The sequence below is a fragment of the Cavia porcellus genome, unplaced genomic scaffold (assembly GCF_034190915.1).
Source record: "Cavia porcellus strain 051 isolate PalLab524CR breed Dunkin Hartley unplaced genomic scaffold, mCavPor4.1 scaffold_14, whole genome shotgun sequence".
Lineage (NCBI taxonomy): Eukaryota > Metazoa > Chordata > Mammalia > Rodentia > Caviidae > Cavia > Cavia porcellus.
The window spans coordinates 29771983-29794871 of record NW_026947497.1 but is presented as its reverse complement, the minus strand read 5'-3'; positions in this window follow the sequence as shown (position 1 = coordinate 29794871).

Sequence of the window (22889 nt, the reverse complement as noted above, 5' to 3'; positions counted from 1 at the left end):
AAGCAAATTATACATGGATATGCAAGTGTCAAAAGGGTCGGGACCCACCTAACAAGACTGGATTTTAGCTAGTAGCAGAAGCTTAGCTCATCAAGACTTCCAGAAATGAAACCTGGAATAATTTAAGGTAGATTGGCATTAGATTTATTAAATAATGTGGGGAAAATTGGAATTTTTTTCTTCTGTCTACCTCACTGAGATATTCTAATTCCTTAGAAAAGTGCCCTGATGGCTCTTTTTGCTGCCCATCTTTCTCACTCGCAAACAAGGCTAATCTCTTAGTTTACTTGTAGAATTTTGTTATTAATTAAAATTCTAGAGAAAAGATCATAAAGCCATCAGTATCTAGATAACACACAACGTTATTGCTAGTATAAATTTATCTTTTCAAATTACATTACATTAACATTTACTGCTGGTTTATAGGTCATATTTGACAAGCTTTCTTCTTAATTTCATTTTACAGATGTTCAGTTATTTCATGTGGAGAAACTTCATTATTTGGTAATAACCATAAATGTGTTCTTTTTTTTTTGCAACTGTGACTCAATCTACTTATTTATTACAACAAAATGTCCCACATTTGGTAATTCATAAAGCTCAAAAGTTTATTTCTTACTGTTTTGGAGATCAATGTGCTAGAGCATTCCAGTGTATGGTGAAGATTGGGGTTAATTTCACCATAATGCCTCTTCCTCCATCTTCCAGAAGAGAAGAACACTGTGCCTTTACCCTGGGGAAGCATGGAAACATACAGAAAGAATTTTCAGTGCAGCAGTGCGATATGTAGATCTGCAATTCAGAGAAAATGCTTCAGCTAACAAGCGCAGATTTTGAGCCATCTCTGCATAATTGGAGACGTAATTATAGACAAGATTGCATGTGGAGAGAAAGCACAGTGAGGAAAGAGGAGAAGAGGGCCAAGCAGCATCTCTTGTGTTCTAATAGGAAATGGCAAAATAAGAAAATGAATCTCCAAAGAACTTTGAAGAACTTGGCCAAAGATGGCAGGAAAATCAAGACTGTAAGAAGTTACATTATGCCAGGAAACAAAATCTTAAAGAAAGGAGGGCATGGTCTGTGAAATCACTATACTATGATGTCAACTGAGCTGAAACCTCAGCCATATTTTTTTGATTTAGTAACGAGAACATTTTGTTTGTCCTTATTCAGAACTGCTTTGGTAGAACAGTTTGAGAAAGATTAGACTAAACTGAAGAAGAAGAAAAAGGAAACAGTGGAGAAAGCAATTTTAAGACATCCCTCCTCTCGAAATGAAGATTCAGGAATGTAAAGGAGATGACAGTAATAAGGTAATGACTGGATAGCCAGATAAAAGGACTCAGTCAAGATACGTGTGCTTGCATGTATGTGTGTGCGTGAGTGTGTGCATGTGTACGTATGTGTATGACTTAGAGAAAGTTTGGAAGGCAGGAAACATCTGTCATTTCAACTTACTCAGCAGCCATTTATTTCTGTTTTGTGCAAAAACACTTTTCCATTTAGGCAGAATCGCTCTCTTGTCATTTTCTTTTAATTTTATTTATTTTTTTGTTGTTTTTATTAGTACAAATGAATATTACACAACGGTTCATTCTTTTGGGGAAGTTGGTAAATGGGCATAACAAACCCAGATTCCTTTTCTCATCCCTTTCCTTTCCTTCCACCCTTCTCTTGATGGTCTTATTATCTGTTCTTGAGGGTGCCCGGCTAATTAAACGATACTAAACCATAGCCACATCAACACAGTCAGTTAGAATCTTGCTTGTGGCCTTACATATGTGCATTTTGAAAGTGAGTTTCTACTTGTATTGTTTTGATGGAAGAATATAATCTAGGTGTATAGGACTTTTGCTAACTACAAAAATCCACAAACAAATAGGGTTTAGGGGAAAATAATTTAGGCTCCATGTTGTTTGCAAGTCCGATCCCTTGAAGTGGAGCTGAGTCCACCCAAGGAAGAGCTATTCTTTCTTTAATAGCTCATGATGCAGCTCCCAAAGCTGGTTCTATGTTTTGGAAATTTGTTCAACATTTCAAATTTTCCAATTCTGCACAAAAGTTCTGTAAGGCCAGTTAATGGCAAGCATCCCTGGCGTTATCTCTATGTGTTTAGATTTAGTGCGCAGAGAGACCTGCATAAATTTTGTATCACATCTACAAAGAGTGAGAAGAAAAACCTATGTAAACATACAAAATGAACAAAGATGAGAAAGAATAATGATCTGAACTTACACTGTTTTTCCCTTTCAACTATGATAATCAATTTTGTATTTTCAATTTGTAACAGTTAATTTACATTTTTAAAATTTCCTTATGTTATACTCTGGTTGAATGTCAAATTTGAGTTATGATTTTGGCATTTTCAACTAAAATCCTCTGTATAATGCACTACATATTTCATATAGTTTAAAAATTACTATATCTCCCTTGACCTATAAAAATCAAATTCTGAATAACTTGAGATAAGATAGAGATTCAAATCAAAATCACCTTTTTATTTACCTTTCCCCTAGAAACATTTTTTTTTTATTTATCAGTTCTATAGTATTATGCTCCCTTCCAAAAGAATAGGGAGGATAAGTTTTCTTCTGAAAAAAAAAAAAAATTGTTATGCGTCTGCCATAACCATTTCTTAACCATGGCCATAAATTGTTCACATTACCCAGTTTATTTCTATTCAAAATTGTAGACATTCAAGTGCCATCTTTATAAATCAAATTATTTTAAATCTCCAGGCTCAAGTGTGTCAGTACTAATAATGAGATTTATTAACTTTTGGACAAGATCTGTGTTTCAGAGCCTTAGGGTGTCCTGAAAAAATAGATTCTTTCTTACAAGTACTCCAATTCAACTAGCTCCATTGTTTATTTTTTGACAATGATTTTATTTCTAACATGTTACCAGGAAGAAGGTCTACTAGAGATTTTTTCCCCAGATTGTCTCCTTTGGTTTTCATAAAGCAGCTTTTTCTAAACACTCAACCTTTAGCCCATTACTGCATGGATTACTTCCCAAGGGACATTCCAGAGACATTCCAGAGGTAAACGGGGAATCCTGAAAGCCAAAGGAAACATATTTTCTGGTTTATTCCACTATCCTATAATCCTATAAATATTAAATGAATCAATACCTTGTGTAGAAAAGTTACAATTTCTCTAGTGATTATATGGTTAAAACTCTCTAATTACATTTTAGTATTGATATCTATTATTTCAGCCCTAATATCCAATCTAAGTTACAAGAAAGTAATTTGTTAAACTTTTCGTGTCCATTCCTAATTTTACAGGGGGTGATGGAAAGTTATAAATAGTGATTGAAATAAGCCAAACACTACAGTGGGAAACACATGGCAAAGAATGATGGGTCAAATTGTTAAAAGCAAGTTAAAGTACTCTGAGAATTCCAAGGAGGTTAGTTGCAATATGTCCTTAATGTAATAAAATTTTTAATTTAAACATTCATTGTATTTTTGACCACCATTCATTGATCATCCATTAGTGGCAATTCATGTCAAATAAAATGATTAAAGTGTGTTCTCACCAGGTTGATTCATGCAGCAGATCTGAACCACGTGACTTCTGGCGTTGATCAAAATTAAAAATGAACATGTGACTATTTGAGTGAAATAGTCCTCCAGAAAGGTAAAAGAGAAATGATAATGATTTGACCCAGGAAGGAGTCCACTTATTTTGGAAAATTAACAACCATGTGTTTAGAGTAAACTATGGAATAAGATCAGATCACAATAAAATAGAAAGTGAATGTGAAGGAGAGATAATGTAGTATCTTCTAGGCCAAGTTTTAAAGTTTAGATAACCCTAAAAGTGCAGTAAAAAACTATGCATATTACTTCAAAAACATGTGAGCAATGCAAACTAGTTGGAGAGCTATTTTATTTTTCCGATGAGAGAATGCCACTTTCATCTCTAATGAATTGCAGTAACAATTGAAATAAGTAAATAAATGTGAAATGTTGGAGACCAATAATGAGATTTAGAAATAGATGTAATTAAACTATTGAAGAGAAGCAAATGCTAATATTAACCTCCAAATTTCCTTTTAATATCGTTGGTGATAAAAGACTGGTAGAGTTAATAACTGCATTCAGGCTGCAGTAGTGAGCTGAATTTACTAGTGTACCTAGATACAAGGTCAACACTCAAAAAGCAATAGCATTCCTATTCAGCAAAAACAAACACACTGATAGAGAAAGTAGGGAAACCACACCACTCACAAGAGCACTGAAAAAAATGAAATACTTAGGAATCAATCTAAGTAAAAGATATATAAACTGAAAATCATAGTAGTACAAAAAAGACCAAAGAAGATATCAGAAAATGGAAAGATATCCTTTGCTCATGGTTAGGAAGGACAAACAGTGAAAATGAGCATTTTCCCGAAATGGTTATGCAAATTTAAAATGCAATCCCAATAAAAATTCCATTAGCATACTTTGCAGAATTAGAGACCTAGTAAATTCACTAGAAGAAAGGTAGTTTCTTCAATAAATGGGACTGGAAAAACCAACTCTCCACATGCCAAAGGGTAAAACTAATCTCATGGTTATCACCATGTACTAAACTAAAGTCAAAATGGATCAAAGACCTAAATATTAAAACAGAAATACTAAATCTTCTGGAAGAGAGACTATGTAGTACTGTTGAAGACATAGATGTAGGCAAAGATTTCGTGAACAAAACCCAGATTGCATAGGAGCTACTATTGGGTGCTGATCTAGATCCCCAATCTTCCAAACTAGTGTACAGCAAAGCTTAAATATGTGAGACAAGTGATATGCTTTTAGGGTCCCGGGAGGATCAAACCCTTTTAGCTGAATTTGAGACTCTGTGGGCTAAGACAAAGACTTCTTTGGACTGTCCATATTTATTAAGTGCAAAACAAAATGTGGGGAAACTAAGAAAAGTGCAGGCAATGAGCAGGAGTTTAGGAGTCACATCAAGGACGTTTCGAAGTAACAAATCATGTGAATTCAGGAGAACGATCTTATCTTCATGATGATATGGTAGGAATGCGATTGTAGTAGTAATTCCTGCAGCTGCAGTCTCTATCTACTTAATTGATGTTTAAGCCAAGTGTCCACAGCCGTGGCCTTGTCTTATCTTTTGAGGTATCTCTGGCTTCACAGGCTACTACAGGTTTCAGCCAGGTCCAGCGACAAATAGAGGTTCACTTTTATAGATTAAAAACTGGTGATCAACTTAATGCCAGCGTAATTAAATCACCATGGTGATGAGTGCAGATGTTTCACCTGAAGAATGTTTCCAGCATAAATAGAGACATGGAGAAGGAGAAGAGAGGCACTGAGGTGTTCAGGCATTGTGGGTTCACCTATGCGTTGCAGTTTGAACCATTGGTTCTCCTGGACAAGCTCTAGTCCTTACATTGAGCATTGCTTTCTGGCTTCAGTGGGGAAGACATATGCCTCTTAATCTCCAGGATGAACTCGTCATGCTGCCTTCCTGGCATGTACTTGACTGTGCTTTATCTTTGAGGAGCTTGGGGCCTCTCTGTCATTGAGGATGGCTGTGGTACTTTTCAGCGCAGCTCTCATCTTTGCTTTGAGTGTGACTTAAACTTTCGAGCTCCCACTGCTGATCTTTGGGTCTTCTCAGAACATATCTGTAAAAGAGACTGGCGTGAATCCTTTTTGTGGCTTCTAAAACTCCAGTTGGACTTGTAGAAGGCATTGTCATGAGCTCTGGGTCTTCATTTTGACTCATACAGGACATTGCTGTGGGATTAAGGCCCTTGGTTGAATACTCTTATGTTTTTGGTGTTGTGGGTAGATTTCTTGTAGTTTCTTGTGTTAACTTTGGGTGATCATAATAAAATAATATAAATTCCATGTCCCGATTTAATTGTTCTCCTCACAATCCCTGTCTACAACATTCGCTTACTATGAATCAGATCTCAGGCCAAGGCCTGGGACAGACTCACAGATAAATATAGAAAGCCAGGTAGTTTATTTTAAATACTGCTCAGAGCCACTTTTTAGTGTCTCCAACAAAATACTACATGAATCAACAATTGGGACCTCAAAACTTTTGTGAACCAAAAGAAATTATTAATGAGTCAGAAGATCATGGACAGAGTGACAAAGATCTTAGCTGTCTGTCCTTCAGACAAATGATTAATATGTAGAACATATAAAGAACTGAAAATAATCAGATGCCCCAATTCAAGGACTCAATCCAAAAATGGGCATCTAAGAGAAGTACACATTTCGCAGATGAAAACATACAAATAGCAAATGAATACATGAAAAATATTCAATATCACTAGTCATTCAAAAGATACAAATTAAGACAATGCTAAGATTTCATTTCACTCCAGCAAGAATGGTAATCATCAAGAAATCAACCGATTACAAATGCTAGAGGGGCTGTGGGGAAAAAGACCCCTTCTCCAATGCTGGTGGATGTGTGGACTCATACAACCACTGTGAAAATCCGAGAGGAGATTCTTTGAAATATAGGATTAGAGATCCCATTTAATCCAGTCCTTCCCCTTATGGTTATCTTAGCAGAGGAATTAGAAATGTCATATCACATTGATATATACACAACCATGTTTATAACAGCACAGTTTGTAATAGCTAAATATTAGAAACAAGCAAAATGCCCATTAAACAAGGAATGAATAAAGAAGATGTGTGTGTGTGTGTGTGTGTGTGTGTGTTTAAACAGTGGAGTATTACTCAGCTGTAAAGACTAGAATTATTTCTGGGTAACCAGATACACCTTGAGAAGATACTATTAGGTGAGATAAATTGAACTCGCCTGTGTAAATGTCATTTATCTGGTGTGAGATATTGAATGTGTAAATAAGAGTCAAAGTGTATAAAAGGTATCATGAAAAGGAAAAAAATTCAAAAGAAATCAGAACTAGAAGACAAGTAGGGGGTAGGGGAAAGAAGGAGGAAAAAAATCTCCCCATTTTTCCTAGTTACTTTTTACTGGTTGTTGAGGCAAAATACCTGATGCCCAAAATGAAGAAAGGAAAGGTTTACTTACTTTTCTTGGAGGTTTCAGTCCATACTCAGCTGGCTGAAAGACAAGATGGCATCAATAGCAAGCTCCAAAAAGAAAGAGAGGGAGGGAGAGAGAGAGAGAGAGAGAGAGAGAGAGAGAGAGAGAGAGAGAGCTTCTTCTACCTTTACATAGCAGCTGGCTCCACCCCTTGGCAGGTGTAGCACTCACACCACCAATCCGAAAGCTAGACAACCAACTGTTCATGAACGAACGCTAGACTTGGTCACATCCAAAATTGCATGAGACTTGGAAGCCACTGACATAAACCATGACAATATTCTTTTTTTTTTTTTTTTTTTTTTTTTTTTTTTTTTTTTTGTCCCAAGGATTGAACTCATGACCTTGTGTTTGCCAGGAAAGCACTTATACACCTGAGCTAAATCCCCAGACCTATGACAATATTCTTACATGAAAAAATATGGCACACATGTTTAAATATCACATTGTTTCTCTAATGGGTGAAACTGAAAGGGTAAATAAGGATCAAAATATATAACAGACATGGGGAAATATGCAGCAAATTTTCAAATGGGCAGGAAAACATGGGGGGGGGGGTCAGGGAAAGAAGGAAAGGAAAAAATTTTAAACCAAATAAGAGAAAGAAAATGGAATCCAAGCTTTTGTAAATGAGGGGAAGGGTTGAGCGAAGGAGAAAGATGAGGGAACAAAAAGAAGAATCAAGAAATATTATGTATAGGTGCAAACTTCCTCTAGTAAATGTGATCATTGTGTGTATCTAAAATGTACAAATAAAACTAATTAAAGAAGATTAATGGTGATAAGATTTTCACAGATTTTAAAAAAGAGCAAGTACACATGCACTTTTTCACACAGCTGCATGAAAACAAAGAGGAGTTTTAAGGAAAACAAATTGAAACACATGCCACTTTTGATGTAAGTTAGAGCAACAGTCGAGAGGATGGAGCTCAAAGAAGTGGTCTTTTTTGTAGAAACATAATTAGTGTTCAATATTTTGAAGATATTTAAATAATCTAAGAAGAAATGCAAAGGCATAAGAAATTTCAGCACAGAAGATGAGCTACTCTAATATTTAGAAGCTGAAAGGATCTAGACAAGGAAATTGAATAAAATTTCCTAGAGGGCCAGGAAAATGTTGAGCCAGTTATTTTGAAGAGAAAGACGTCCAAAGAGACAGCAACATCCTAAAGAACGACTGCTGTTTATAATCAGATAACCTTATGATTAGACAAAATACTGGTATCAGCATGTGGGCAGACATGCAAGACACGGATCAGTTAAAACATCACAGACCTTGGATAAGGCACTAGACTCAAGCAAGAGGTAAGAACTTGATTCTAAACAGCTTTAAAGGACAGGTAAGATTGCTAGCCTAAAAGCCAAGACATTAGTCAGACAGTAGAATGAGAAATCAGAATTTTGAGTTACAGCACAACACTCCTTTTTATTGGCATTGTTTGGCTTCATCTCAACTTTAGGTTTTATCTAACTTGTCAGCTCCTCAGAGACATTTCATGAAAAAGACACTCCATAGTGTTTCACCATTCAGGATTTGTCTTTCATTGTTCTTATTTCAATTTTGAATAAACTATTTCCGTTTATTTATTAGGGTTTTTCCCCCTACCTTTCAGATTGCAAAGTACAAAGTTGGGATTGTGTTTGCTTTAGTGGTTTTATATCCTCAGGGACAGCACAGTGTCTGGCGTAAAATAAGCACTCAAGAATTCTGTCCTGGAGTTAAAGAAAAAAATGCATTTAGGAACAAATTATTTTCATTGTCAAGTTGTACAAATGTATTTAAGAAAGCACATGCAATATGATAGATTTCAAAAATGAATACTTTGGAAAACATAGAAGCTTTGTGTTATTTAAACTGCTCATTGAATAAAAGGATAGTTTTATGAAGAAATACAATTTTAAAAAGTGTTAAAGATCTATTGGTAATAAGAACAAACGTAGTATGTTCTATCCAATTGGTTCTTTTCCATGTTCTGATCTTCAGAGGAAAGTACTATGCTCCTTTACTGTAGGTATACAAAGTGTTCTTTTCACTTAAGAGTCTTAGGACCTGTCTTAAGTGGCAAGGATGAGAGAAGAACAGAATATCTCTCCTGTTTTCTGTGTTTTTCTCAGACTCCAAGGTGCCATTCCTTGGGGGAGCTTGTTGCTAAACCTGTGGGGGAAATGAAAGAGACAAAAGTAGTATTAAATGAAGAAGAGGAAAAAGTGAGCCTGGACCTCCAGTGAGACTCCCTCCCATTGTTTTCCTGTATTACGTTTATCCTATCTCCTTCCCTGTAATTACTTCAGTGTTTTCCCCTCCAAAATATAAGACTTAGGAAAAAACCAATTAATTACAAAAATAAATGTGTACTTGTTTTGGTTATATTGCTAATACACTATCCCTCACTCTTGTGAAAATTTAATTCTAAAAGTACCCTTAAAAGTGTTTTTATTTCTAATAATTAAGTCAAATAAAGAGTTTTCTGCAAAATTAATTTAAATTTGTTTTTCTAAGCTTCCTTTAAAATTAATGAAGAAAAAGCCCTTGTGATTTAAACACTGAAATCCCTCATGAGTTTTTAAATAAGGCCATTTGATTCAATAGGACTTCAAAGATGAGTGAATAAAGATGCAAATTAATTTAATAGATAAGCCACCAAAGGGCTGATTATGAACCATTTATTGACTCTTTAGCTGATTGTAAGATATATCCAATAACCAGGGGTTAACTGGCGGCATAGAGACAACAGGTTTATTTTGTAAGACTCTTGAAAATGAAAAGGGAGTGTAAATGATGACATTTATCTTAATAGTCACTTGGAAGAATGCATTAATAATTAAACCTTTGTGTCCTAAATATACTGGCATAATACTAATGCTGAGACACTGTTAATCAAATATGTATCCTAGAAACTGGCCGCGATTCTTTTGATGAACTATTTCTGATGCTTTACTGTCTTGATATTATTAAATTATCTGTTTTACAAAAACAATTTTTCTCTTTTATTTTGCATGGAATTTCTACTTGCTTTCATGATTTAACTGTATTAGAAATTATGGATTATATATGTTTTAAAGGAAATGCATGCAAAACATGCATTAATTTAATTCATATTTTTTAAAATATACAAGAGATTTGCTAGTAATTAGAGTAAATGTCTAAATCTAAGTTTTTAATCCAAATGGTTATGATCCAATCCAACCAATTAATTATATAATTAATGTTAACATTTGACAATCAGTGTCTTAGCTACTTCATTGTTGAGAAAAAAATATCCAACACCTACAACTTCAGAAATGCATATTTTATTTTGTACTATTATTTGTAGAGGTTCCAGGGAACTGTTGTCTGTCTCCAAATGTGGAAATTAGCTGAGAGGGAGAGAGGAGTATCAAGAAGTCAACCCTTCCAGGCCACACACAAAGTTATCTACCTCTTCCAAGTAGTCTTCAGTTCCCAAATCACATTCATCTATAAACTCATTGGTGGATGAGTCCTCTAAATATCAGGCACCTATGATCAAATTAGCATCCCAAAATCACACGTATGAGTACATGAGACTTTGAGGGATATCTAGATGTGAACCATTTTCCCTTAGCCCCTGTAAGACTCATACATATACCTTTATGCAAAAGACATTTAAAGCCTAACATTTTCAACATTGCTGAATAGCCCATGTCCAGAGTTACTTCTGAGATTTAGTGCAAACTCATAGGTGCCAGATTCTGTAAAAATGGAAAGACAGACACTGCCAATTACACAAAGGCACAGGATAAACATTCCCATTTCAAAAGACAGGAATTAGGCTACAGAAAGGAAGGGATCAAAGCAATATGAAAATCCAATAGGACAATGACTAAATCTCATAGTCTAGCACCCAGGGCAATCTGTGATAAGTTATGAACTTCAGAGGGGTAGTGTGTGCCAGCTCCCATGGCATGGCCAGTGACTGTAGACCACATGGCCTCTCAGCAAAGCTTTGCTCACTCCTGGAAACTTTCCCCAGATGATACACATTCCTGGCTTCTCCAATCATTATTAGTCTCCACTGCACTTTCATTTGCATCTTTTCAGCTTTACTAACTGCTTTCTCAGGAGTGCACAGCCTATGTCTTCTTCAAAACTCTGCATGGAGGCATCGCTGACCCCGTAACTCTTGCCTTCTGCATTCACCAAAATCGAATGCCATGTGGATGATACCAAATTCTGCTGCCAGCTGGAGCAGTAGCTGAGCCCTTTTGCATCTTGCCAGTGGTTACCCATGGCTCTGAAGGCTTGGATGTCTGTGCATAGTAAACTGAATTCCAGAGAGTTCACTTCCACTCTCTCGGTTGCTACTGTTCTAGAGAACTATACCCTGGGACTGTTTTGCAAGACAAAGACCTTCATTTCATAATCTTGAGCATTTGAAGGATAGCGTTACCTTGATTCCTCTGATACTTCAGGCCATTATTTAAGCCTTATTTTACAGGAACTTCCTTTCTGTGAAATTAAACATTTTGAAACATTTATCAGGAACTCTTTTCTCTTGATTCTCAAGCAAGAACTACTTGGCTAAAAGTCCTCAGTAGTAGCTATGCCACTGATTCTACATTAGACTTCCTTGAAAGCTCTTCCACTGGGTCAGTGGTGGTGAATCCAACATCCTTAGTCAAACCCTCCCTCAGGGTCTCAGAAGAGGAGCAAAACAAAGACAAAATTTTCTTCCAGGGTGTAACACACAGGACCTGGCGACCATCTTCCAATGCAGTTCTTGTTCCCAACTGCAAACTTTTGATCCCAGCCTTTACCAGCCATGTTTTTATCAATATTCTAGTCTTTTTAGCTCTAACCAGGATCCCCCAAAAATCTTAGAATACAGCATTTTTGGGCTGCTTCTCTGGAAGCATCTCCAAACATTTCCAAACCCTTCCTACAATCAAGCTCCAAAGCCTGCCTACCCACTTGGTCAGAGAGTCACACCAATGATGCCTCTTCTCTGTTAATGAAATTTGTCTTAGTTATTTTCATTGACATTGGGATACAATATCCAAAAATCCATACCTTACAAAAGGACAGGTTTGTCTTACCCTAGTTGGTCAAGGTTTTACTGCCTAGTTGGCCAGCTCCAGGGCAAGGCAGAATGATAGAGGAAAACAGCTCTTAGCTTGGCAATAGGAAGTAGAAAGAGAAGAATCAAGACAGGAAAAAAGAGGAAACAGATCTTTCCAGACCATGCCCCCAGTGACCAAATCCTAATTTCACCCCTCAAATCACACTTAGCTGTAAATGCATCAGTGGAATAATTCATTGATGGATATCATGCCCCCATAATTCAGTCCCTTTGCATGAGCCCTACCTATCCATGCAGAAGGCTTTAGGAGGTCACCCAGCTACAATCTGTAACAAAAGTAATTTTAAGCAAATCATGTTGGCATATTAAGTTGAATATCCTCTCCCTCCCTCCTTTAGTGTCTTTTCCTAAGTGTTAAAAACGTTTGGTCCTGGCTTGAGATTATTAGGAAGCTGTGGAACCCTTAGGAGATGGAGCCTAGTGAGAGACTTTCAGGTCATTGAGGATACCCTTAAATGAGATGAGGTGAATTCCCATCTTGTTCTTCTTATCTTTCACTTCCTGGCCACAAAATGCACAGTCTTTCTCTGCCAAAAGCCACTCGACATGACACGCTTCCTTGCCACAAGACCAAGTGCAATGGGACACATTAGGCAGAGATATAAATCTCCAAAAGTGTGAACCAAAATAATCCTTTTCTTTCTTCAAAGTTTGTCATCCTTGGTAGCAGCTGCAGGGGCAGAATGCTGACTGACATTGTACCTTGTGCCTAAAAGTTATGTGAAGGGCAGATATCTTTGCACGTCGTGGTTCTAAGGATTGAGTCATTGAAACTCAGACGAGAGGGTCTAATGTAGATAATGAGATTTTGAAGTAAAAATTATGAGGCTTTCAAAGTCTTAAAATGAGGGCAAATTCATTTGTATATGGAAGAGATATCACCAATTGTGGCCAAGAGATAGGACTCTGCTAGGTTTCTTTATGAATCACATTCTTCTCCTCCTCCCTCATACGTATAACTTTCACTCTACCTTCCAAAGGGGAAGGGGAAGTTCGTGGAATGGATTTTTTGGTGTCTTAAATTTGGAGTTGGTTGTATGATTTATTTCATCTAGTTAGGTGTGGGTGGAAGTCTAATTTCAAGCGTAGGTCTTTTTCTGTTTTCCATATGTGTGCGTAATACTGGAGAAAGCACTAAGGGCTTTCGTACTGAGCCACATACCAAGTTCTCTCCTGTCCTATGTTCCCACACTGGCTTTGAAATTGGGATCCCAGAATGCTGGGATTACTGGTACCATTCTGCTTGGCTTCACACTTAGGTCTTAAAAGCACATTTATTTATTTATTTATTGACTTGTCTTCATGTTCTTCTGCCTGAATTAATACTGTTGCTTTTCTTGCTGTCTGATCTCCAAAATGGAAAGGGAGGGACACACTGGAAGAGCTGGATTTAAACTTTGAAAAAGGTGCTACTAAACTATGGCCAGCTTTGGCCAGCCTCCTCCTCCCATGCACCGATAAAGAAGTCTTGACCTGAACTACAGACACAATAAATGCTTTTTCTTGTACATGCTGTAGAAAATGTTTTGCAGAATAATGAGTTTACAAGTTTATCAACCTAACTAACATTCAATATTTTTGTGTCTTTTATTAAACAGTAGTTTATTTCCAATTTGGGCGAATATCAACTCCAAACTTGTAAGCCTATTCTTTGCTTTGCAATTGCATGCCTTGGACATGTAAATCTGCAGTTTTACTTGGCCAGCTGACTCTGGGCAGCTTCCGCTGATATGAGTTGTTAAAGGGAGAGTAGGGTGAAAGACGAAATAAACTTCACCTTTCCTATTTGTTTCCTGCTGCTTTGCATTCTTCTTTGAGAATCAATTTAACAAACGACTACATCTCAGCAACAGAATCCTTTCACATACCAATAGCTGGGTCCACTTTGTAGTTTTATAAAAACTCAGCAAACCTACCTGACTGTGCCTCCTCAAAAACATCAGTGGAGTACAGCGGGGCCTCTTACTCACACCCACGCTCACTCTGGTGCTCCACAGCTCTCAGCTGTAAGTCAGGGATGCGGGTCCTCCACAGGAAACTCTTGAACTTTAAAATCTCCACCTCTTCCACACATCCTCCTTAGACCTCGAGGAGTTAACTGCTTCCTGCGATTTTTATTTTTGTGAAAACTTTCTGTATTCATGTTGCTCTCATGAGTTACCAGTTATCATCTAATGGTAACTGAGTAATAGAATTATACCTGTTTAACAATGTTTTATATTTCATTCTCTCTGTTAAAATAGTAAGCGGGCTCATTTCCAATCCTGTTTGAATTCTTATTTTTTTAAAGATTGCTAGTGTGAAATAAAATCACAAACTAGTTTAAAACTCCCTGAAATAAAATTGGGAAGCCTTGAAGAAACAAAGCCCATGCATTTTCACCACTGTTTTTGACTGAGCCAAAAAACGGGAGACCTCAGTCACACTTGTTTCTAAAACTGCAACACACAGGGCCAGACCTACAGCTCAATAGCTCAATGCCTGCCTTGCAAGGGCGAGGTCCTGAGTTCAAAGAAACAATAAAACAACGAAAACCAACAGACTATTCCATAAACCAACTCTGTGTCTTTAACAATCATAACTGTGCAAAACAATTTGCTCACCTTAGTGCTCACATTTTTTTTTACTTAAAAAAAAAAAAAAAAAAAAAAAAAAAAACTTTGTTTGTATTAATACACGTTTGCAGCATAAGGTTACATTCACTGTGGGAGTCGGTACATGCACATAACATATCTGAACTCTTATTTCCCTTTCCCTTCTTCCTCCTCCTTTCCTTCCATCTCCTTCCCTTAATCACTTCCAAAAATCTGTCTCCCTGTTTCTTTTAACCATCCTTTGTTCTCCTTTTAAAATTAGTTGTGCTTTGGGATTCTCACGTTTTCTTCTCTTAGAACACAGTCCAGGTGACCTGGGCCCTCTGTCTCCTGGTATTGTCAACATTCAAGTGAACGCCACCTGTACCCACACCAATGCTTTATGTGTGCCTCATGACTGATTTCATTTTGATTTGTTGACATTATGAACAGTTTTGAGCATTACTATCAATGCACATATTTAAAAGTTTCCATAGCGTTTATTCCTAAGAGTGGAGTCAGACCACAGACTGTGCACACATTTAGCTTCATGGTATTGCCCGTTGCCTCTGCACTGTGGCTCTGCAGACTGGTGCTTCTACCATAGAAAATGGAAGTTGTAATACTCACCATTCTGCTAACATTTGTTTCTAGTGTTTGTAAAATTACCTTTTCCTGTAATGTACATTCTTTAGACTACTGAATTTGAACACACTCATATATGTGTTCAATTATTTTATATTTTACTGGTGTTTTGATATTAAGTGATGATAAATTCAAAAGAATCATGTCTTTGTTCAAATCATTCCAGCCTTAGTTCAGCAATGATATTGAAATATTCTAGTAGAAATTCAGTGATTTTCTTAGAATTCCATATAGTGCAGCAAATTCAGATGTAAGATTATTATAAAAATCTTTGGTAGGGAAAAATAAAAATAATTATTGAAAAAGAATCTCAGCCAGCTGTGGTGGCGTATGTCTGTATTTCCAGCACTCAGGAAGGTGAGGCAGGAAGGTTACCTTGAATCCAGTCCTGGGCTATATAGTGAGTTCAATGCCAGCCTGAACTACAAAAAACAAACAAACAAACAAAAAAATCCTTAACATGGATCAAGTAAAGATTAAAAAGAGAAAGAAGGGAACAGAATGATAGGGAGAGAGTGAGAGGGAGCTCTAGGCAATTCTCTCAAATGTAAAAGTAGAGGATATTTAAAATTCAAGGAATATAATGGGTTTTCATCCTGAAAGCTGCAACAGAAGGGTGTTGAGTTGGAGGCTAGCCTGGTCTGCATAAAAAGATCTTTATGAAAAAGTTAGATAAAAGCAACTACTCTGAAGATAATAATATGCAATATATTAACCATTGTCAGTACCTTATTATCTTGTTTTTGAAATTCTGTGTTTATCTTTTTATTTTTCTCTTTAAAATAAAAAAGCATTAAGCCTGGCAAATGATAATTGTAGCTAATTTATCTCTTTAAATCTACAGGCAATACCGCCCAGGCTAATGTTTTATGGAAATTTGAGGCAAATAGATTTTGCCTGATTTAACTACTCTTCCTTCAGAATATCTATGCTTCAGGTGTGCCCATACCTACCATTAATAGAAATGCATAAGTAAGTTATAAATAAAATTGTGTTCTACATATACAAAGATAATAAAGTAAGATCATAGTGTCCATAACTTGTCACCTAGTTTACACAACTACATTTTGTGTAAATCCTAAAGATTTTAAGCGTTTTATCACTAAGTTAGTAAAAGACTTACATATTACAAACAGACATTATCAGCACTGTAGATATAGTCACACTATAAATAAAATCATTAAATGTATGTCGTCTATCAATAGCATCCTCTTTGCAAAGTACAAAGGATGAGAAAATGATCCACCCGTGCCTGAGACTAACCTTTATTTGTGAAAAAATACCATTTATTACTTCATACATAATTTCCAAAAATGTACAGGGAAGAAAATGCACAGAGTATCTTGAGATTTACAACATGTTTAAATCCCAACATTTTGGTAAACTTTCTCACAAATCTTTTCTAAGAGGAAAGTTATATTTCAGGAATAGTAACAACAACAACAACAAAACCATTATTTTTGAGCAAATGACTAATGTATTTTAGCAGAAATGTTGACTGTCTTCACAACTGCAAGAAATCATCCAGTGAAACATAAAAGCATTTCTAGATGTAGAGTTTGAATACTGAAAGACATAAAATCAAATTGGGCACTTGTTATTTTCATAATTAAGACAAAGCTTTTCAGTTTGCCAGGTTCATATCTTGCAAATAATACTAAATGTTGAAGCAGTAAAGCTGAATCTTCCCAAAGCAATTTCATCTCCAGAGAACAGCAATATTGCTTTCATTATTTGGACTGGTTAGGCGGCCACGTATTCTTCACATATTGCAGCCTCTTACATCTTTCCCCACCTAATACTTTGTGAAGCTCCCTTGTTTCATGGCCACAGGATGGCTGAGAATGGCTATTTTTCCTTTCCTCATAGAAAACAGAGGTGAGAGTAATTCCCTTCCTCTTTTGAGGAAATCTTTGAAAAAGTGTACGTTTGTCTAGAAACTGATAAGAAAATTCTTATCTAACTGGCAATTTCAGAACACAAATGACATCTAGTTATCTTTCCATTTGGAATGTGACAATTGAATGACCTCAGAATTTATTCTTACTTTTTCTTGACAGAACTATGGTATCCTCCTCATGATCAGCCATTAATGTTTTTCGTCTTTAGAAAAACTCTATAATCAAATTTAAGAAATATTTCCACAAAATATATTGCATGCATTGTAAGTCAATCTAATTTAATTTAAAGTAACAGCTTTAAAAAGTACATTTTTTGGACTATTTGTCATGAGTTGATTCCACACATTTATCTTTCCTGGTCATTTAGACTTTGGGGTGCAACCAGATGTCACATTGCCAGATCCAGTGAACCTGTGGGAAGAGGATACACACTAATGTTGTCATGAGCTTGCTTTTCTGTTGGATAGTGCAGGACAACAGCATTAAACACAGTTGTCATCCCTGTTTTAAGGACAAGGATAAAAGATAATTTCCAGGACAGCATTGGAAATAAGAGATGATACAATAGTATGCTCAAGTGAGGGGATGAAGAAGATTGATGGCAATGTGTCTTTCAAAGACACAATTTCTTTTATTTAAATACATACTGTATTGTCTAATACCTGCATGTTTGTGTTCCTAGTATTTGTGTATTGTAATTATATTTATTAGTGCATAAATATATATGCATATATCAATGTAAAAATGGACCCCATAAAATTACCTGGTCATATATGCACTAATCATTTATATACACTATTTATATTTCATAAAATATTTTATACACTTAAGAGAGCTTCTGAATAATTCTGTTGAGTATGGCATACAATATCTTACAGATGACAAAGCAGGACTGTAAATAGCTGAAGTCTCAAGAACTAACTTAAGGTTAAATTCACTCTTCTTTTGCACACCTAAGATATGACTCTTTAAAATAATAATAATTATCTTTTCACAGAGACATTTTATTATCTGTATGTGTCTTTTTAAGCAAAAGATAATATAATATGTAAATATTAGCACATTACCTTCTATTCATAAATCTCTAAGAAAGATTTAAAACTTATATTCACAAGCTATCATAAAAATATTCTCTAAGCTAAGGATTAAGATCATCTTTACAAAATAAATTCATTGATATGATGATTTTAATAGGAAATATGCATTTGAAAAAACTTCCTATAAGATTTAGAGCTATCTACAGAGAAAATGAGAATATTGCATACTTTTTATTTTAACTAAATAAGGTTAAGATTAACAGAAGTATAAGGAATTCTTATACTTCATGAAAGTATGTTTCATATTCATGAAACTTTTAATTAGGTAATTTTTTACTAGAATTTACTAGAATTGCCTGTCAGTATGTGGCAATACTTATTGCTATTCTTAACATAGCTATGTGAAATATGGAATATTGAAAAATGTTTTTATGAATTAAACAGATTTCATTTTTATAATTCTAGCAAGTTTGAATCATTTACTACTAATTAAGTAATTTTAAAATAAAAACTATACCTAATGAAATTAAAAATGTTTTATAAGCATGTACAATATAAGATCTGCATAGTAAATTTTATACTTGGTACTAAATAACATTCCCTGTCCGTTCATTTGATCACTTCTACATACATAGACAGTTATCACTAAATTAGTAATATTTTAAATATTTAGGACCTTTGGTACCAATTTTCTTTCAAAAATTCACATTTTCTTGTCTGATTTAGGTCTTTAAAATCCAGTTAAACTCATTTAAATTCATAAAATAATCTACATTATTCTTTCAAAAGGGATCATTCAGATGCAAATGTACCTATTACTAAACAAAAATAAAAAGTTTGAATATTTCTTTTCTGGTATTTTAGTTTGAGATTCAGTTTATTTCAAAAAAATTTTTGCATTTACAAGAAGAATTGGTCAGCTATACATGTTAATGATTTTAAAGTTCTTACTTGATTTCACTGACATATGTATAATGAAAAAATATCGATAGCCAGCCCTTTATATGTATTCAGATTCAACAAACTTCAGGTCAAAAATAGTTTTCATAATTTCACCTTTTTTTCAAGTTATACAGAACTTTTCTCATTATAATTCCCTAGCATAATAATATTACAGCTATAAACAATGTTACATTTCATTAGACATTATCGGGCACCAGACTAAGGTCCCTAACGGACTGTCTGAGGGGCATGGCAAAAGGTGAAGTAAGAGACAGAGACAAATTTTGTAATGCACGACAGGAGGCTGGAGAATTAGTGCCTCGGGATGGATGAAGAAAGACAAAGACAATCTGAGCGAGCCACTATTTATTGGGTGCATCGAATCATAAGAGGGCAAGTCAGATGCTCAGGGACAGCAGTGATTTCATGCTGATGAGGAACTTACATTGGTGTGGTTTGTTCCAGATAAGGACGGTGGGATGTGCAAAAAGCACTCTAACAACAGCAGGTGGGAAAAAATACCCGGTGAGAAGAAATTCCAGGTTAATAAGGAGTTCGTCCTTTCAGGTGACCCCCCCCCCTTTTTTTTCTTTCTTACTACTTGGTTGTCAAGGTGGTGTAATCATGACCCAGAGCATCACAGCACCGCGGGACAGTGAGACCTCAACTGTGACCAGAAGCACACAGAGTCACCTTCTTGCACACCATGGCCAGTTCACCACAATTTAAGAATAAAGTGATTTTTCTCCAAAAATTGTATAGATTTGTTCTTAACAAGACATTATTAGTAATCTAGAGATAAGTTAAAGTACATAAAAAGATATATAAGACATGTGTACATAACATACATGTCATTTTATAAAGTGGACATGAGTGCTCCTGATTTTGACATGGGCAAGTGTGTTCCTGGAACCATTCCCCTGTACATACTGCAGCATAACAGTTTTCTGAATATTCGAAGCCATTCTTAGAGTTGATCATAACACCATAAGTTATTTCTGAAATTTGGATATACCGTTAAATTCATGTATACTTCTCTCCCATTTAATTTTAGTTACAATTATCTTATAATCAGTGGTACACAAAGAATGTAAAACATTTATCTTAGAACCAGAGGACATTAGGTGTGTACATCATTTCTGAGCCAAAATTGAAGACCTGGAGGGGTTAATTCAACATAACGTAAGTTCTTATTGTAAAAGTGTGAAATTAGGCCTGCCAGAAAAAATCAAAGAAGCATGAGTCTCCTTTCAAATTTTGGTGAATGTCTAAGTACACATAATACTATGAATCAAAACCATTTTCACAAACAGTTGATTATTTAAAAATACGATGACAGAATTTCTGCTTTTAAGATCATAGCAAAGTATGCTTTCTGATATTCCTTTTAATACAGCTACAAACTGTGGGAATTTTAAAGAAAACAAAGATAAGCTTTTGAATGCTGGGTAGAGGGGGCACAACAGCCAGGAACCTCAGTGCTCAGGGATAACACAGTGGGAAGGTCCTAACTCTTTCTTTTTTCGTTATATATTCCAGACTTTGAAGTGAAGGAGTTGTCAAAATCCAGGAAAACCAATCAGAGCTGACCTAAAATTCCCCCACATTCTACATTCTTTTCTTTCTTGTCAAGGACCATGAAGAAAGCAATTTAGCAATGCAAAAACAGATAGAGAGAGAAAGAAAGAAAGAGAGAGAGAGGGAGAGAGAGAGAGAAAGAGAGCAAAGAAGAAATGTGGGAAAAGTTTGTTGTCACCGTCAACTCTGAAGAAGAAGCCAGACCTCTCTGTGCTTTCTCATTGTGACTAGCCCTCCCACTCCTGGTGGATAGATTAGGAGCCCTGGGTTTTCACTGTGGCCATGCAGGAGTATCTTACTGTGTTAGTGGAGGAAGACAATGGACCAGTAACTCCACCCTGCACTAGGGAGACACTGTCTCTTTTAGTGGGGCTGTTAATTAATAAATGCTGAGCAATTAAGGGTGACTGAACAGGTCTTCTGTCATTTCACTAGAAGCCACCTCTAAGCAGCAAGATATTTTTTATACTTTCGGCTAAAGAGATGTCATTGCAGGTCTCATGAGGAGGCAGAGTCATGTACTGAATGTCAAAAAATGAAAAGGAAAGCTCAGAGGAAGCTAGTTTAATCAGGATTAAATAATACCCAAAGCCTTGCAACATAAAACCCACAGGCCTTAATATCAACTATGAAACATTTTGTATATAAAATCATCAGGAAAACCTGAAATAGAATGAAAAAAAGACAAGAAAATTGCCAACACTAGGAGGACAGGGTTAATACAAAGACTTACAGAGATTGTGCATTAGCCAGGTATAAATGCTATAAAGAGCAATTACAAACATAATTGAAATAAATTAACAAGAGTCCCAAACAAAGGGGGGGGGAATGTCAGTAATTACATAGGAAAAAAATGAATGCAAATTTGAAAACAGCAAATTACAATGATAAGTTGTAAAAAGCTCAATCCTTACATTCAGAAACAGAAGAAAAAGATTAAGAGGAAAGAATCAACGAGATAGTAGGTAAAGCAATAAAGCAAACACTCAAATTGGAAAACAGAAAAAAAAATTAAAAGATAACATAACACCAGTGATCTGTGGGCCTAAATAAAGAATAATATTTGTTATCACAGTTCCTAATATATAAGAAAAATTAAAATGACAGGGCAGAAAAAAAGTTTAAAAAATAATTAATAAAATTTGATGGAAGATAGTAATCTAAAGAGTAAATAAACTGCAAGAAGCACTAACAGGGTAAATTTGAAATCAATTCATGGCAAATCTTTAATGAATAAAGACAAAAGTAAATCTTGTAAGTAGCAGGAGAGAAATGACAGCATATAATAAAAGTTTAAGATCTCCTCAAAAATAATAAAGACCTAGATGAATGGCATAACTTTTTAAACAAAAGGACTATGGATCCAAAATCCTATAGCCACCAAAAATAACTCTGTGAAAAAATGGGAAATCAAGACACTGTAAGATGAATATAAATTAAAAGATTTCACCTGATGTAAACTAAATGAAAGGCTGAGTGAAGTTCTCTAAATTAAGGATAAGTAATCTAGGAGTATCAGGAAACAAGATGGTAAGGCAAAAATGATGTGTATGTACACTATAGACCACAATCATAAATGTTTTAAATTGTGATTGTTGGTGGAAGCAAAAACTAATACAAAATTAGTCATAAGTGTATGTATTTAAGATAATTATAGAAAAAAAGAGAAAGATACAGGTTATAAGGAGAAAAGACACTGGAAATCAAAATTCAAATGAACCCAATACTACAAAAATTCACATAGTATTATATGTAAAAGAATAAAAGCACAAATCAAAGACAGAGATTCAGAATGGATTTAAAAAATATGCACCAAATGTTTGCTATCCACAAGTAACTAAAATTAACATTGACTATAAAAATACAGGCAGGTTGAAATTAATAAATGAAAAGGGTTCATCTTGGAAACCATAATGAAATGAAACCAAGATTTCCTGGTTAGGTAGACTTACAAAAAAATAAATCAAAACAATAAGTAAATCAAATAAAAAATAAACCCAAATAAACAAAACTTTTCCCATGAGAATAGAGAAGATTATTATATTATGAAAACATTGCTTGC